This window comes from Sciurus vulgaris, assembly GCF_902686455.1.
Source record: "Sciurus vulgaris genome assembly, chromosome: 4".
NCBI classification, from domain to species: domain Eukaryota; kingdom Metazoa; phylum Chordata; class Mammalia; order Rodentia; family Sciuridae; genus Sciurus; species Sciurus vulgaris.
In genome coordinates this window covers 7,285,333-7,304,539 of record NC_136464.1, presented here as the reverse complement: position 1 = coordinate 7,304,539, position 19,207 = coordinate 7,285,333, and the positions used below count along the sequence as shown (strand labels likewise).

Here is a 19,207-nt window from a genome sequence, read left to right as displayed (position 1 = left end):
AATATCACAGCAGTTGAGCATCCTGTGCCCTTGCACCGGAACATTCCCAGTCACCAGGTATACCACAGCCATGAGGTCATCAGAGACCATGAGGTCATCATTGCTCTCCCATTCTCTGTCACTGCTCTCCACACTGTACCACTGCACCCAACAAAACTCGTGACTTTTGACTGACACCAAGATGACATCAAGTACCCACTGTCATGGCAAGTCTAGGGCACCTCGGCCCATGCTGACTGGTTCTAAGTGGAGGAGGTTGAACCATACATTTGTACAGATTTCATAGTGGGAGGAATCAGCCTTATTTCCCTGAGTTCCTGGATCTGATCTGTGAAAAGGGTCACAAAGTTCTCCCCTTTCAGAGTAACTTGAGTTTCCTCTTGTCAACATTATTTCAGGCCCATGTTTCTCCTGCAGATAGATGGTAGTTTCCTGGGGAATGTGACATATCCTGTCCACTCAAGCCAGGCAGGGCTGCAGGTAAACTGCTTAGGAAAGAAAGCACACTGGGGTCAACACAGTGGGCTCATTTTATAGAATTATTCCCTTGACCTCATGTTCCCAACACTTGAATCTGTCTGCCGCATCACCTGCCAGAACCTTTGCCCAGAACTTTGACTTTCTTATTGGAATATGCTCTCTGTATCTGCCTGGGATCCTGACTGATATGAAAGTCTGCCAAGGACAACTGTTAAGAATGGGGGAGATAGATATTTTGTCTGTGACTTGTTTTTAGAAAATATCTCATCTTGAATGGAATTTAAAGCAATGCCTTTTACATTTTAAGGAAATTTAAGTTTTCCCTGCTATTTGGGTTTTGCTACTGAAGTTGTTAAAAGGTTTAAATTTTCACAAGAACATGAAAGAGAAAGGATAAGATTCTGCAGAGTATCTATACAGTTCAGCCAGTTCTCAAGGCAGGGTACCGACATTGTCACTCGAGTGTCCATTCCCATGCCCAGGGGGTTCTTCTCAGCATCATGGTGGCCAGGGGCAGATGAGTGCAGGGCTGTGTGGAGTTTACACATCTGTGTGGAGTCAGCATCTTCTTTCTCAAGTCTACAGGAGCGTGGCCTCTAGTTAACTCCTTACCTACTTGCTTCATGACCCCATCACCAGCCTGCATCCTGTGTGCCAACCCCGACACTTCAAGAGAACTCATTCTGACTCTAAAATGATGTCCTCTAAGGCCAATGTTAATCACCTGTCCTAAAAGCCTGAGTGAGGAAGTCACTTAGTATGACCAGATTATTTTTTCAAGTTCACCACTGATTAAGTTTGGTTTGAATTTGGATATTTATGCTTTTTCTCATTTTTACCACCTCTGATATGATTCTTGTTTCAAAGTGTGGTAAGGCCTCTGATATGATTCTTGTTTCAAAGTGTGGTAAGGCCTATAAGTGTGATCTTCTGGTAAATTCTATTTGTATGAATGACTTCTTGAGAAAGCTAATCTTAAAATTAGGGAAGACCTTGATATTTACTTTTAACCAACACACGTTATAAAAACATATGTTAGTTCTGTCTTTTGGGTCCCAACTAGGCAGATGAAATGGTGGGGGATGGGTTACTGTGTTAGGGCTTTAATTCCTAAAAGGTAAGTCCCTGTAACTTCTATCCCTGGGCTTTCCATTCATGTATTTGCAGATAGCACCTACCTGACAATACCTAAAGAAAAAATGAGCTAATAAATACCAAAATGTATTGAAAATTTAAGTATCTAAAGTTACAAACTGGGCTGGGGATATAGCTCAGTTGATAGAGTGCTTGCCTTGCATGCACAAGGCCCTGGGTTCAGTCCCCACCCAGTACCCACACACAAAAGGTTACAAGTTGTTATTATTGCCTAAAAGTACAAAATCTAGTCTGAACTTATAGTTTTTAACTGTTCTTGATGTTAATGTCTTCTGGGAATTGATGAAAGGTATAGATTCTCTTTCCCAAAAAAGAATAAGCCATCCAGAGAATTTTCTTGTACAATCAAGGCAATCACAAATCTTCTGACTCTCTATACACTGGAAAAATTTTCAAAAAAAAATATAACCTGTTTTCATTCTAAAGATTGCTAAGTGCAAAAGTTAATGTAAATGTTACATATCACTTTCATTTGCACTGATTTATAAGATTTAACACAAAATTCTGCACAAGGTATATAAGATTACAAATTGAAAGAAAAAAGATCAAAAGGAAATATCAAACTGTTTTAAGTTCTTGGACAAATTTGAATGTATTAGTTTATCGAACTAAAATATTGAGGTTGAAAAATATTCTGAAGAATAAAATTAAGGAAATCAAGTTCATTTGTCTATTCAACCTGTGTGTGCCAGGCACCATTCTAAGTGCTCAGGATATGTTGATAATCAGTCCAAACATCTAAAATACAGGGAGGATATTTTCTGTTCATTGGCAGTTCTTAAAGATCCAAGTAACATACGAAGACTAGCAGTCAACAAATCCACTGATTGTTTAATCCATGATGCACTCCATATGTGGAATGACTGAAAGGGCTGGGGATAGTGGTTCAGGGCTCCTGGGTTCAATTCTCAAATACCACCTCCCCCCAAAATTACGACTGCTACAAATCTGCCACAGTGAAGGGAACAGAATACTCTGATCTTCATGGCTCCATCTCAGTTTGGTAGCTGTCACACGGGTTATACTTTTTGGTCCACTATTTGAATATGCATATTGTTTTTGAAAGGAATGAAATAACTTGTGTGAATCATTTTTGTTAACTTAAGAAATACCTGAATGACATCAGGAATTTTGCCTTGCACATGCTAGGCAAGTGCTCTATCACTGACTACAGCCCCATCCCTTTTTATATTGAGACAGGAATCTCTATAATTTGCCCAGGCTGGCCTTGAATTTTCCACGCTCCTTTCTCAGCTTCCTGAGTTGCTGGGATTACAGACATGGGCCACCACACCCAGCATGAAATATTTTTAGAGTGTGGTCTATGAAATGACTGAAAGGGAAGGAATGAAGACTATCAAGGTGTTCCTAACTTCACAGCTTTGGAATGGCTTTGAGTTAATTTGTAATTTTAGTGTTTGGCAAATTACAAAATATTTTCAATTCCATATGCATTATGTAGTAAGACACGTAATATAGTATTAGATTCCAGTTACGTTTTTTCCTTGTGTATGAAAGAGTATGTGTGTATGTGTGTGTATGTATGTGTGTATGTGCATTTGTATATGCATTTGTTGATGCATATGCATGTGTTTATGTATGTGTATGCATGTGAATGCATGTGTATGTCCTTGTACACTTGCATGTATTCATGTATTGGGGATGGTAGAGATGTCATGTTGTCACCAATGAAATGGGAAAATGTTTCTTTATAAAAACAATTGAAGCCAGGCACAATTTGGCCGCGTTGGATGCAGTAGCTCACGCAGGTAATCCCAGCAGCTCAGGAGGCTGAGGCAGGAGGATCAGAGTTTAAAGCCAGCCTCAGCAAAAGTGAGGCACTAAGCAACTCAGGGAGACCCTTTCTCTAAATGAAATACAAAATAGGACTGGGGGTGTGGCTCAATGGTCGAGTGCCCATGAACTCAATTCCCAGTACAAAAAATAAACAACCAAAAAAACCAACACCCATTGACCAGGTCAATATCCCCTCTGAGGTTGTTCATGTGGTTAGACTTAGAGCATATTTGAGCTGGATATCACTCCTGGTTTTTGCCTTTTTAGGTTTTTGCCTTTTTAGGTTTTTGCTTTGTTTTGTGGTGCTGGGGTCTAAACAACAGCCTGCATGCTGACCACTGAGCTACATCCCAGCCCCGATTTTCAGGATATTAAATTAAGACTCATCTTATCCTTCATTGAGTCACTCATCTCTCCCACCATCTCCAGCATGTCCTTTTCTTTTCTCCTTGCTCAGATCATCACATTACCTGTAAAATACAGACTTTCTCCCCCCATTTTTTTTAAATTTTTTTTTTTTTTAATTTGTAGGTGGATATAATACCCTTATTTTACTTCTATGTGGTGCTGAGGATCGAACCCAGGGCCTCACGCATGCTAGGCGAGTGCTCTACCACTGAGCCACAACCTCAGCCCTCTCACCCCATTTTTATTTCCAAGGAAACTGCATGGCTTACCTGCTCTGTCTCCTATTTTTTTTTTTTTTTTTTTTTTTTTGCGGTGCTGGGGATTGAACCCAGGGCCTTGTGCTTGCGAGGCAAGCACTCTACCAACTGAGCTATATCCCCAGCTCTCTGTGTCCTATATTGAAACATTAGTGATCCATTTATTTGGTATAGAGCTTGCTTCTCTGTCCTGAAAAATGAATAAAACTCAACCTTTTATTAATTGCACTAGGTTTTCTTAACTTTTTTTAATGTCATGAATGACTCAGAATAATTTTTAAAAAGCATAAAACTAAATGACATTATAAGGAAATCAATTAAATTGAAATATAGTTATCAAAATGTTTTTAAAGATCTGTAATATTCATTTATATACTTAATAACATATTAAACAACAATATCCAACTGCAGGTCAAATAGCCACCATGATTTTGTAGTAGTGAAACCATATTTTGAGATTTCTACAACTGCAATGTGATCTAAAAAATAAATCATTTCTGCTGGGTGTGGTGTGTATGCCTCTAATCCATGTGGCTTGGGAGGCTTAGGTAGGAGGATAGCAACTTCAAAGCTAGATTCAACTTAGTGAGGCCCTGTCTCAAAATAAAAAATAAAAAAGAGCTGGGGATGTAGCTCAGTGAAGTGCTTAAGCACCCCTGGGTTCAATCCCTGGTACTAAAAAAAAAAAAAAAAATTCTATCATTTCCACTGGGCCCAAAGTCATTAATGCTATTGTGGTTTGCTGACTATATCGATAGTTTATGTAAATGCTCCATTTCAGTTAGTGGAAATTAGATGTATTTTTTCCATTCAAGTTTGGAGACCCATAGAGGGTATGTGGTCCCTGAGTTAGGCACCGCCCGCCTGGACTGTGAGCCCTTTGACACAGAGGCAGCCTTGTCTGTCTCTGCATTGCCAGCATCAAGCACAGGATCTTCCATGGAGACTTCCTCCGTATTTGTCATCTGGATTAAATGAAACACAAAACAAGGAAAGTGACCTTTATCAAGCACTTGAGTGTTGCCAGAACACTTCGCCTCTTATCTCATTGACTCTGCACCCTGCCAGGGAAATATTACCCTGTGTTGTTCTGATGAGGAAACAGACTCAAAGAGGAGAGCTATGTGGTAGAGTAGAATTTAAAACAGTTCATGCTGTTTCAACTCACAATATTGTCTTTTACAAAACACTCCTGGGTCCAGAGAATAACAAAGTAAAGTAGTTTCAGATCTTTGGTGTTTCCAAACTTATCACCCCCACCTTTTGTTTTTTTCTTCAGTACTGGGGATAAATCCCAGGGCCTTAGGCATGCTAGCCAAGCAAGCAACTACTGAGCCTACTCCCCCAGCCCCCAAACTTCTTAAGAAGACTCAGTAAAATGTCAGTGATTCTCTTGCAGCTCAGTGAGTCTAGCTTACAGGGATACCTAGCAGAAACACTCTTGGAGACATTCTTAGTCTAGGCAGAGGGTGACTTTGTTCCCATAAACATCAATTTCTGTCCATGAGAGGAGACCAGTTTTAGTACAGATGAAGACTTGTACAAGTCAGACCAACTACGTTTTGTCTGATGTTTCATAAGCATATTTTGCCTGCTCATGAGAGGTTTTCTTCCAGGCAGATTTTTGGTTGGTATCCAGGAGGGTCACAGGAAGGTACTATGTTCCACAAAACGATGTGTCCTTTATTGCAGGTGCCAACACAAATGACTATGCTCTGAATTTTACCTCCCTCCTGGTTTTGAATCACTTCCCCCGCTCCCCTATCTGCTTTTTCTCTGTTTACAAAAGTGCTCAGATATGCCTATTCTTAAATACTTAATAGGAAACAAAGCCTTTCTCTCGATCTAGTTACTAGCTGTGCCCATTATTCTACTTCCTGCCTTCTTTTTGCGGCCAAACCCCTTGGACTGGTAGTCTACAATCACTGCTTCAATACCCACACATGGCTTCTGCTTTTGAAATCTGGCACCTCTCCCTACCATCCTACTGAGAACCGTTCTCTAGAAGGTCACTAAGTCTCTTGTTTGTCAAATTCAGTGACCTTTCTTGGTCCTAATTCTCCTCCAAATCTGTAGAATCTGATATTGTTTAGGGTCATGCACTTGAGGCTAACTGCCTCCGCCTCCCTGGCTTCAAGAACACTCTACTTCCTTTTTCTTTCCTATCTTTCTGACCTCTCAATTTTTTTCTGTTGGTAGTTTTTCTCTCTTCTCACTCCTGACTTTCGCGGTGACTTCTGCACAGATAACTCCCTGACATTTATCAGTCCTATCATCCTATTGTCGCTTTCCCCCTGCCTGTTGCTCCCTTCCACCTGGGCCCAGGATCTGCTTGTATCTGATCAATGCCCAGCGTCTCTAATCCCATTCCTCTCCTGTGTGTCCCGCTCTTAGTCACACTACTATCACATAGCACTCCTCTCACCTTTGATTCTTTGTCCCAGATTTAGTCACTGGCAAATCCTGAAGATTCTACTGTCATCCAGTTTCACTCCTGACCCCTCCTTTCCATTCCCACAGCTGATTGGGTTTTAGCTTCTTGTCTCTTAATTGGTTTCTCTGTCCCTGTTTCTAATTCTACCCTTGTTTGTTCCACAGACATTCTAGGTAAAGGTGTGGCTCCAGTATTGCCACCTTCTTGCTTTAATCCTTTTCATGGCGATTAATGGAACTAAGTACAGATCCACAATTTAGCATTCAAAATATTCAAGATAAGGCTGAAAAAGTAAAATGGGATATCTTCTACAGGAAGTTTGAGAAACAACTGAAATAAAAGCCAACACAAACTATGTTAACAAAGTTATATTGTTCCTATACTTTAGTATAGGGGTTCTAAGGAAAAAATAGTGGGTATTTATTTTCAAATGAATAGTGGATATTTATTTTCAAACATATTTAGGTAAAATGGTAGTTCTCTCTGTGCCAAATAGCACAAACATATTCCTTAACCATGACAATGTCATCTGTGGAATTTGTTAACACCTTTTTGACTCAAATATATTGTAATGGAAAGAACTTCTGAGTGGGGAATGAACCATCTGTGTTCTAATTCCAGACTTGGTGGGTCAGGCTTTGTTAGGTTGCTTAACCTCTCTAGGCATTAGTTTCCACATCTGCAGGTTTGGGAGGTGGGACTCAGCAGTTCTCAAACTTGGCTGCACCTTGCCATTACTTGGAGAGTGTGTTGAAAACATATTCATGCTCAGGCCCTCCTGACGGACATTGCCTCAGAAGGTCTGTGGGGCCTGGAGAGTGGGGGTAGACATCCAAAATTTTAAAAAGCTCCTTAGTTGATTCTAATGTGTAGGAAGGGCTGAGAACTACTATGAACTGTCTTTCTGGCTTTAACAGAATCACTTTTGGATTTGCTTTTCCTCTCAATTACAATTTCACTTTACTTAGCATAATCCACCCTATATTTGTCTTATCCTTTTCCTGTGCTACAGTTTCCTCTACTAATGTGACTTACTCATTAGATTTTCACTAAACATTTGCTAAGTTGAATTAATAAACCTTACCCAAACTACATCCCCTCCCCATATCAAACTAAACAATTCAAACTAAACATAACACCTCAATGTGAGATTCTTTTTTTTTTTTAATAAATATATTTTTTAGTTGTAGGTGGACCCAATACCTTTATTTTTATGTGGTGCTGAGGATCGAACCCAGGATCTCATGCATGCCAGGTGAGCGCTCTACCACTGAGCCATAACCCCAGCCCTCAATGTGAGACTCTCGATGCTCTGCACCCTTGATTAAGAAAGGGGAAGCTGTGGAGGTTTTAAGAAGCTCTTAAAACGTTTTCAAAGTGAAATGGTTGAACGATTGTTCTTACATGAAAAACATGGTGTTTATGTACAACTGTGCTAATTATATGCTTGAGAATATGAGTTGTTTTGTAGGCAAAGGGCTGTTTCAGTTTAAAGGCAATCAACTGACAAGTCCTTGAGTAAATAACATTGCGCTGCTAAGACTGGGAATGTTGAAAATATCCTAGAATGGTTGTGAAATATGTTGGTGAGGGGAAGCTATGGAAGGTATCATTCTTTGTTGGCCATTGTGAAGCTGTACGCACTGCCTTTACTATACGCAGAGAAAAACTCAGACTACCATGAATGGTCTTACTAAATGAGGTCCAGCCAAATTAGAAAAATCTGACTACACTTTGAATAACACGGTCCTCCTGCTGATCCAGAGCTGCGCAATACAACTGCTCTGGGTCCTCTGGGAAGGTTGTCGTTCTTCTTCAACGCACAACTTTTAAAGAGATTTACAAGTTTTATGGTCTTTCAAACTCTTGAAGTAAAGTCTGAAGCACCAAAAGGCACTGGGAAAAACACAAAGCTGTCTAGAGAAACTGAACACACTCCTGGGGTTTTAGCAAATGGCTGCTTTATTTAAAGGGCTGTTGGTTATTTTTGTGGTGAAAAAGAAATACACAAACTACATCACCATGTAACATATTGTTTGGGACTTGGGCTCTGGGGAGTCTCAAGGCAGCGTTTTTCATGGCTGTAATTCATCCGCTGCCGGAAGAAGGAAAGTCTCATTTGCAATCCGCAGAAAAGGCAGCCACAAGGAAACCGGGTTTAGCCCGACGGGAGCCAGTGGGCGGCGGAGGGCGCACGCCGGCCAGCACGTGTGCGCGTCCCGGCGGCCGTGAACACACGCCACGGCGCGCGCCGACGCACCCGGCCTCTGGTGTCTGACACTGCCTAGGAGACCGCGGAGCGGCATCCGAGCAACCCAGTGGCTCGCTCCGCGATCCGGAGATGCGGGGCTGACTCAAAACTGGTGAATCTGCGGCCGAGATCTGGCCCCCGCCGCCCACAGCGCCGCGAGCCGCGCAGCCCAGGCGTGCGCCCGTCGCCCCTGGGCGTCCTCCACGCGTGGCCGCGCCCGCACGCCAGGCCGCCGCCGCGGAGGGTCGGGGCGCAGGGCGTGCGCAGCCGCCTCACAATCGGGACGCGCGCCGGTGACGTCACGCGGCCGCGGCCCGCCTCCTGCGCCGGGAAAGAGGCAGCCGCTCATTGGCTGCGCCGCCGGCGGCCTCGGGGCCAATGACAAGGCGGCGAGCGGCGGGGTCTGGTCCTGACGTTGTGCTGCCGCCGCGGGGTTTATTTGGCTCCGGGTCCCTGGCCGCCGCCATTAGGAGTCCGCAGCGCCCGAGGCCGTCCCCCTCTCCGCCCCCGCCCCCCGGCGCCCCCCCGCCTCCGCGCCTCCTCTCCGCCCCTCTCCCCCCGCCTCCGGCAGCCGGGAGCCGCGCGCGGGCCCGCGGAGACCATGTCCTGACTGAGGCGGGAGGGCGGAGGCGGCAGCAGCGGGGCGGGCGGCGGCGCCGAGGGAGGCGGAGAGGGGCCGAGCTCGGCTCGTCGCCGCGGGCTGTGCGGGAGTCGCCGCCGCCGCCGCCGCCGCCGGGCGCCGAGCGTCGGACGGGGAGGAGGAGTGGGAGCTGGAGGAGGAGCCGCCGCCGCCGCCAGGTAACCGGGCCCGGGGTGCGGGCGCCGGCCGCAGGCCCCTCGCCGCCCCGCCGCGGCCTGCCGGGCCTTCGCGGCTCTCGGCGCCTCGGCCGCCGAGCTTCCCAGGGCGGTGGCGTTGCAGGCCAGGGCGGCAGGCCGGGGCCGCCGCTGGGCCGCGTCCATCTTGGGCTCCGCCGGCGCGGGGACGGCCCGGGCTCCGTGGGAGGCCGGGCGGGCGGGCCCGCCCGCTTGTTTACCTACACGGGCGGCCGCCCTGCCGCCTCTCTTCCGCCAGGCTCCCCTCCTTCCCTGCCGGGTCCGCGGCGGCGAGCGGGGTCTTGGGCTGGGTCTTGTGCTAGGCCGTAAATACTCGGGCCCGTCGCCACAAGTTGGTGCTGGTCTCCAAACTTGTATTTCGGTCCCTTGGCCGCTTTCTCTCAGACTCCCGCGGTGGCCTCTTGTAGCCATTTCTAAGAAAATCCAGGTGGGGAGCTGGAACTCCGCTGGCAACAGTGATCGCTCAGTGCAAGTGTCTGTTGCGTTCCCTGCTGTGGTTTGGTGCGGGTCATTTCACAGACAAAAGAACTAATTTTTAAGCCAGGGGAGAGGCAGTTTAGGTGACCCTGGAAGTTTGAACTGGCCCATTATCTTTGAGAAATATAGGTATTTTGAAACTCCGTTGCTGAGAATTTTGTCTTTCAGCCACTTGGTTCTCCCTTTCCTTAACTATGGAGATTAAGGTGCCGGCCCGTTCCCAAAGTGTTGGGGTCATGGTATGATCCATTTATGATAATGTTTATAAAGGTAATATAAAAAGTACCATTTTAAGAGCCCAGTTGAAAAGAGATCTTAAATTCTTGGAAGTGTTATGTAATGAATGGTTCCTGTACCTGCGGTCTCTCTCAGTTGACTTCCTTATCACTTGTGCAACCTCCAGCGTACCCCTGTGTTGATTAAACATGTGTGACTCAGAGTACAGACCATAAGCCTGCGGGAACCGTCAGGAATTTTGATCTTGGCTGGTGCCACGGACCTTTGGAAAGCCATCCAGTCCGTGTTTGGGAAAAATAAAGCTTTTCCTGATTATTACTATTTTTAATTTAGTGAGGTCATTCTTCAAAGGTTTAGAACTGTACTCCCTCTTGATCTTTGTCTTTTAAGGTAGGCAGTCGTCTCATATGAAATTCCATAACATTGTTTTTATTGGGCCATTAGTTAGGGGGGTTAAGGGTAGCAGGACGGTAATGACACATTTTACTCCTTCGTGGAGGATGTTATTTCAGGAAGGACTCACAAGTGATTTTTATTTCTGTTGCTGTTTCCACACCTTTTTATTTAATGTCTCAGAGCATTGGGACACTTGTTTATTTACTCTTGAAATACACTTGGGTTAGTATGATGAACTCATTCACAATAGTATATTTTAAGTTCATGGCCTTGATCCAGATCTGTACACTGATAGGTGCTATGGGATATCACATTTAAAGTCCTGGAGTTCACATAGTTTTGAAACTCAGTCCAGTTGTAAAATATTTGAGGTAAATTTGCTTGGGATGGGTAGTTGATACAATGAGTGCCATTCCATGTGCCTTATATTGCTTTTATATAATAAATATAAACTAAGAAATGGGAGGTTCAAAAGTAGAACTCTGTAACTTTTTATCTAACTTGGTTCAGTTTTATTTATGTATTGCTGTTCTTTCTTCCTCTTGACTCTGTTAAGAGTTGTTATCCTATCTGGGCTTTTGCCACTCTCTCCCAGTTATGTGGTGTTTCATTTGGAATATTTGTGTTTTACTTATGCTTTGAGTAAATTATATCTTGCATCATAGTATACACACCTGCAGAATAAAGTTCAAACTCCTTGGTGTGCTGTTCAAGTTTCTCTGTAGTCAGGCCCTGACCTAGTCTGAAGTCTTATATCATTTCTTCCTTTTGTGAATCCTTAGTTCCAGCCAAAGTAAATTGTTGGTTGTTCCTGTGAAGTATCTCCTCTAGACTCTTTTTAAAGCCATTCTTTCCCTTTGATATTCTGGTATTCATGGGTACTCTCTACTCTGGGCCTACTTAATCACCATCTCTTGAGAAGTCTTTTTGATTTGTCTGTTCACTCTCATGAGACTTTCTCCTTTTTTAATTTGTTTGTTCTAACCTGAATTTCAGATTATCTTTTTCTGTTTTTATTCTTCCCAACTAGATTTTCAAGACCTCTGAGAAATGAGCATAAAAATATAGATACATGTCTGAAAAAGTATTTTTGGTTATAGAGGTAGTCTGAGATACATAATGTATAGTCTTCTAAGTATTGGAGTTTCTGGGACTTTAATAGTTTATGAGACAAAACTCCTGAAATTATGACTGTCTCTCAAAAAGAGTTTGGTTAGTATGTTTATGTTGTTATCAACACAGTTCATCTTGTAGAGGATGGTTGGCATTTTCACAATGTGTATTAATCAAATGAAAATAAATGCCACAAGTTTGTGGTTTACTTTGTTTGGAGCAGTTACTTGGTTTTGAGTTTGGCACCAGTGACTAAGGTTAGCTATTCCATATTTGTATATAGATAACATGTAGCGTCATGGGAAGGAGAAAATCAGTAGCCTCAGTTTACATTCTAAACCTCAGATGCTGACAGCATGTTGTAATTTATCATAAGGCAGATGGGACAACAAAATATGTGATTCACTGCTACCTGTCAACATTGTTGAAAGAAAACACAAATGACCTGAGTCATAGTATTGCTATATTCCAAGAATAATACATGTAATTATGTACTACTTAGGTGGATGCTGATGTGTTTGGAAAATAGGTGTGTACGTTCCTGTAGTGTGTGTGAGTAGGAGGTATGTGTGTTTTGTGGACACATAGTCTTTTGGCAGTAAACCATCTCAATTTGCTCACTGTATCTATGTGAAAATGTGTTCTCTTCTAATTCATCAAAATAGTCTCACCCTTCAAACTCTGATTTTTTAGAATGTAGTCTATATGAAAACATTACCCCTCTCCCCCAAGTTTCATAAATCTTTGTTTTGTTTGTTTGTTTGTTTGTTTTTTTGTTTTGTGGTGCTGGGGATTTGAACCCAGGGCCTTGTGCTTGCAAGGCAAGCACTCAACCAACTGAACTATATCCCCAGCCCCATAAATCTTTATAGTATAACTAGAGTTAAAATCAACCTGTTACTTGTGGAAATAGTAGGCATTTTTACTTAGGTTACTTGCATTTGTTAAAGTCACTTTTGTAGAATTATACTGTAATTTCCCTGCTTGAGAAATATGGATCCTCTAAGCATTCTTTTCTTTCTGAGTGGATGGTATTTTGGTTAAGATGAAATTTTTGATAAGAGCTATCTGTTTGAATTTTAAAATGGAGATTGGCCAGGTAAATTGAATATAATTTTAAAAAATATTTTTAGTTGTAGATAGACACAGCACCTTTATTTTACTTATTTATTTTTTATGTGATGCTGAGGATCCAATCCAATGCCTCACATATGGGAGGCAAACACTCCACCATTGAGCTAACCCCAGTCCTAATTTCGGTAATTTTTCCGAGGCCTACTGTTTATTGAAGTTTATTTAACTTTAACAGTATAATTATTCTCAACTATAAGTTGGTTATCGTAAAACAGAATTCCTTGGATATATGAAATTATTCCAGTTCTGCAGATGAAAAGGAGTTTAGTGTTGTACATTAAGTGGTAGCACTATACTTGTGATTAGTTTCTGAAGACAGGGTTAATTTCTGTGACTTATTTATTTATTTTTTTGGTACTGGGGATTGAACCCAGCAGTGCTTTACCACTGAGCCACACCCCCAGCCCTTTTTATGTTTTATTTTGAGGCAGGGTCTTGCTGAGTTGCTTAGGGCTTTGCTGAGTTACCGTGGCTGACATGCCTGGCAATTTCTGTGGTATATATATTTTTTAAAAATAAAGCACTTCCAAATTGTTTGCTTTTTTTGTTTTGGTGGGTAATTAATTTTATTATTATTTTTTGGTAATATAATTATTTTTGACTAATTTTTTTGGGAATATTCTCCTTTGATAACAGCAGAATATTGAGTTGCATTTTTTTGACTAAATGATTAGTAAGCAGCTGTCAGATGCAGATGCTATTTATAGAGAGAGAAATTAATTTTTCACAGTTGAGTGTTAGGGGAAAAGAATAGTCCCCGAAACTAAATGCTGTGATATTTATCTTGCTTTGTTCCTGGTCCTAGTGGTAAAGCCTCCAGTTTTCTCACCATTAAGTATTATGTTAGTGGTTGGTTTTTTGGAAACTTACTTGTATCACTGAGGTAGTTCTTCATGCTGATGGTTTGTCATTGTTTCTTTCTCTTTTTCCTTAGGATAGAACTTGGACCTCAGCCTTGTACATAAGCTATATAGCCCCAAGTTTGCTATTTTTTTTGTGTGTGTGTTGTTGTTGTTCTAATTATATGTGACAACAAGATGCATTTTGACACATCATACATAAATGGAATATAACTTATCATTTGTTTGGTTGTACATGATGTAGAGTTACACAGGTCATGTAATGATGTATGCACATAGGGTAGTAATGTGCGATTCATTCTGTCATTCCTACCCCCATGGCTATTATTGTTTTTTTTGAGTGATGAATGGGTTTTGGACTTTGTTAAGTGCTTTTTCTCCATTGATTAATATGATCATGTGATTTTTTCTCTTTAGCCTATTGATATGATGGGATTACATTGATTCATTCTTTTTTTGATTATTGAACCTGCCTTGCATACCAGGGATATGATTTGATTTGATTTGATTTGGATTTGATTTGTCAACATTTCATAGAGCATTTTTTCATATATATTCATGAGATAGAAGGCAGAATGTTATTCAGTTTAAGTCTATCTTAGTTTTCTGAAGTATATTTATTTGGAAATTTAGGATGAAAGAAACTTTGGTTCATATTTTGATATATTTCCTCTCTTCTATGAACCTATAAGTTCATAGAAGTTGTAGAAAGAATCTATATTCTTCAGTTTTCCCAAATGTTTAGCATTTTTTCTCGAATCCGAACTTGTGTCTTATTACTAGATTCAGCAGTCATACCATTATTCTGTAAAATTGCCATGAAAGTTTTAAAATCCTTTTCATTCTCCACAGTCCAGTAAATAGTCTAGACTACCATAGGTCTCTGGACCTCACTTGAGTAGCACTGTCCTAATATACAGTATTCTGATCCTCATTCCTTTTTTTAGCATTAGTACTCCACGTCTTAATTCTCAGTTTAAATAGTATTTGTTACTTTACTGTGTGTGTGGTGTTGTTTTTCTTTCTTTCTTTCTTTTTTTTTTGGCAGGGGGTAGTGTGCGTAGATGTGTTTGTGCACTGGGGACTGAATTCAGAGACTTGTTCATGCTTGGTAAGCATCTACCACTGAGCTTTACCCCAACCCCTAAAATCCTTTTTTATTATGAAAGACTTCAAGCATACACATATAGAGAGACTAAGAGAATGAATGGTCATATATCTATCACCTAGTTATTGACATAAGGCCAGTCTTGTTTCACTTACATTTCTTCCTCCCCATGAATTATTTAAAGGAAATTCTAGACATCTTATGCTGTAAATACTTGTGTGTTTGTACCTCCCTTTACCTCCATAGGGATTATCTGCTTACATCCCCATGACCCCATGATGTCAGGTTTGTACTTCTCCCTCCTGCATCTTGTAAACTGGTGGTCAGATCTAGAGGCTTGATCAATTTAGGTTCCATAATTCCTTCTTGGTGCAAATAAGTCATAGGTGGTATGGTATGTGGGCATTTGATAGCTCTATTTTAAAAATAGTCTTTTGCTATTGCTTGAATCTATTGATGTGATCCTTAATATTTAGTAAGTGTTTTAAAATTCGGGCTTGACTATCAGTTTGTTGCAATAGGAGGAGGAAAGATGTAAGTTTTTTCATTATCTTTGGAAATAGGGTATTTATAAAATCTCTAAAGGTTTTTTTTTTTTTTTGTACTGGGGATTGAACTTGGGGCCACTAGACCACTGAGCCATATCCCCAGCCCTATTTTGTATTTTATTTAGAGACAGGATTCTTGCTGAGTTGCTTAGGGCCTCTCCAAATTGCTGAGGCTGGCTTTGAACTCTCCATCCTCCTGTCTCAGCCTCCCGAACCACTGGATTACAGGCGTGCACCACCACACCCAGCTATAAACAAGATTTTAAAGTGAGTTTTTACATAGAAAAATAAGAGACTGGTAATTAGCATTTAGTACGTGGGATGGGGATCCTGGAGAGCATCATATTTGCTCCTTTGTTTTTACTGATGAAAAAATTGAGATTCTGAGATATAAATATGATTCGCTTACTATTTCAAAGAATAGTAAGCTTTCTTTAAAACAGGGTCATGTATAGGCCCTGTAATTCATATACATGGTATTTGTGCGGACCTCTTTTTCAGCTGACTGGATGAAAATGGAAGGCTTTTCTGTTCTTTTTTATTTAATGTGGTATGGTTTCTTGAATAATATGGATTGATGTATATTAGGCTAAAGGAAGTTAGGCTGACAGTTATTAATAATATTTTCTTTCTCAGTGGTAGCCTCCAAAACAAAAGACACTCCAGGCATTTTATGGTCTAAAGTTGTTGTGATTATTCCATTAAGTAAATTAATGTGAATTTTCCATTAAATTCTGTATGATAAATTTAATGTGTTTTGTTTTATAAATAACTTTTCTAGGTCCATCTAAATCTACTTTGGGAAGATTCATGTAATTTTATCAAGCTAAACGTGAGCAAAATCTGTGTTAACGTATGTTTGTTTAAATATTGCCTGCTAATAGTTATCTAAGAGGGGCTGCTCAGTAAGAAACTCATGTGGTTTAATAGTCCAGATTTTGGATGGTGGGAACAGGCAACTGAGCTGCAGTGTGTGTGTGTATGCTTATTTATATATAGTTATTATATAGAGTATATAGTTCAGACTTGAATGCAAAATGCCTGGGTTTAAACTCTGGCACTGCCTTTTAGTACCTATGACTTTAGGAAAGTTACTCAGCCTCTGCGTCTGTTTCTAGTCTTTAAAATTGGGCATAATTGTCACAAGAGGGTTCTGAGGATCAAATTAATTAATGAAGGTAAAGTGTTAGAATTATGTTTAGCACATGGTAACTGCGTATTTTATTTTAGCTATTATTTTCTCTTTTTAATTGATTAAGGCTGACCCTTGCAAAATTATGAAATAGACAAAGTTGGCCTAGTTATTCACCTACATCTAATGATTTGGGTAAGCAGTTCCTTTGCTTTGTTGCTGTTTTTGGCATTTCTTCCCAGAATGCCTTTTATTAAAGTTTTACCTACTTGTTCTGCCTGTCTCTACAATGGTAGGAAAATCCTTATTCTATTTTTGTTAATCATCACATCCGAATAATGAGGAAAGTGATCAAATTGAATGACTTTGTATTATTAATAAATAACATGTACAAATAACATTTATAAAATAGGTGTTTTAAATCAAATGACTTTAATGGATTAGAATTTAGGCAAAATAACAACATTAGAACGGAGTTGAGGGACTGGGAAAAATACACTTTTGGAACCAGATGGTAGGTCTGAGTTGGTATTGATTTAGAATATTTCACCCATTTCGTTCTGTCTTCTTTTTGCAGCTTTTTTTTTTTTCTTTTATAACTTATAAAAGTTCCAAGTTTCTACTCCTCCTCCTTCTGTCATAAAGGTAACACCTTTGATTTAAAGGATGGTCTAGTGGTCTAGGTGCAGTAATGACCTTTTGTTCTTAAGGGTACTTTGTAAATTGGAACTAGTATGTTCACAGTGTGAACAGAGAATGGATAGAATAATGAAAAAAATTGAATTTTGAATATGGTAAACATGTTTAGAGTTCTTGCAAAAGTTTTTTTTTATTATTATTTTTTGTGGTGCTGGGAGTCAAACTAGGGCTTTTGACATGCTAGGCAAGGACTGTACCATTGAGCTAACCTCCCAGTTCTGTTTTACTCTTTTTTGGGGGGGGCGGGGGAGAAGAGGGAATCACATAACTTTTATTAAAATTTCATGCATTGGAATTTCCAGAAAACATATTAGATATAGGGGCTTTTTATGCCCTAAGGAAATGAAAGGACTTGGAAACCAGCTCAAGGGAGGCCAGGTGGATTGACCACAGTGGAATGGAATTCCTGGAGTCAGGTGCCATGACAAACTTGGAATGTGCCATTTTCCAAAATATGGATTCACAGCATCTGTTATAGAAGGTGACTTGTTTACCAGAGCCAGCATAGAAGTTAGTTAGTTCTCACATGTTAGTTCTGTGAGAAACTTGAAATCATTCTAGAAAAAGACCAACCTCTAATTTTTTGGTAATTTTTCTTTTCAACCAACTTTGAGTAGCAAGAATGGAAACATGGGGAAGTGATGGAAGATGAGGACTAGTCATTAAGATCTATTGAACTCATGCAGTGACCCTTGCCTGTAATCCCATAACTCGGGAGGCTGAGACAGTAGAATAGCAATTTCCAGGTCAGCCTTAGCAATTTAGTGGTGACCCCGTTGCAGAATATGACTTCCAGGCTGCGTTTCACAGGATGCTGTTTTACTGTTTTTCAAATGTTGGGTTGAGCTGGGCATGGTGGCCCACGCTGTAATCCAAGTGACTTGGGAGACTGAGGCAGGAGGATCGCAGGTTTGAAGTCAGCCTCAGCACTTAGTGAGACTGAGCAATCTAGTGAAATCCTGTCTCAAAATAAAACGGGCTGGGGATGTACGTCAGTGGTTAAGCTCCCTTGGGTTCAATCCTTGGTACTCCCCTTCCCCCCAAAAAAAAGTTTGATTGATATGCACTCTTGGGGTGAATTGCTCCATTTCTGTGTGTTTAAGGAAACTATAGTCTTTCATCTGGATTTTAGGTTCCCTGAACAGCAAAGATAGTGTTTTATCTAGTTGTATTTATCTACGTTCCTGAGTGCATAATTCGTTTGGGATTGTAATTTAAAGTGTATGACCATGATATTGTAAAGTAGCTATTATGCTTAAATTGATTCCATCATATATGTATTGTTCCTCTTCCCTTTCTTGTTATTCTTTAAGAACTTAAGTGTTTAAATTGGGAAAGTTTATGTGCAAATTAGAATTTCTCCTGAAATGACTTGAAGATAGATGAAAAGAAAGAACATTAATATTTCATGCTAGATTTGACACAAGTGTAAGAAACTTTGTGTCTTTTAGGTCTTATTTCATTTCTGATCAATGAATTGCCAACTTTCTAGTACTTTAAAAGGAAAAACAACCTATTAGAATTATGACTGTTATAATTTTTCTTAATTGATACATTCTTGACAGATTAAAAAGTAAACTTTAAATTCTTTGTTTTAGTTCAAGGTTTTAGGATTGTTTTGATTGAAGATAGATGTAGTAGTTGAAGGGGTGATTCTTTCAGTTAAGTACACCATAGTTCAAGTAAGGCCAAGGTAGGTGTTATTGATCTTAAATTTACTTTGTCTTGTGTGTACACAAATTCTTTGGAAGGACTCACAAGCATACTTAATTCAGATCTACTCATTTGATCCAGATGTCATGCATAGTGGTGACCTTTTGGTATAGGAAGGTCAGTTTTTGAAATCTACTGATCATTGATTATATGTACACAGTTTCACATAGATTT

The 19,207-nt window shown here is 40.6% G+C and overlaps 1 protein-coding gene across 3 annotated transcripts in view; it reads left to right on the top strand.

The window, feature by feature from the left end:
* Positions 1–9,206: 9,206 nt before the first annotated feature.
* The window catches only part of ZRANB1 (zinc finger RANBP2-type containing 1), a 46,723-nt gene continuing 36,722 nt past the window's right edge, over positions 9,207–19,207 (top strand). For 2 of the 3 annotated variants that reach the window (XM_079137769.1, XM_079137768.1), the window contains exon 1: positions 9,207–9,580. The gene's annotated coding sequence lies outside the window, so the exon portion shown is untranslated. The remainder of the gene's footprint in view (positions 9,581–19,207) is intronic. The other variant, XM_079137771.1, reaches the window with a different exon arrangement.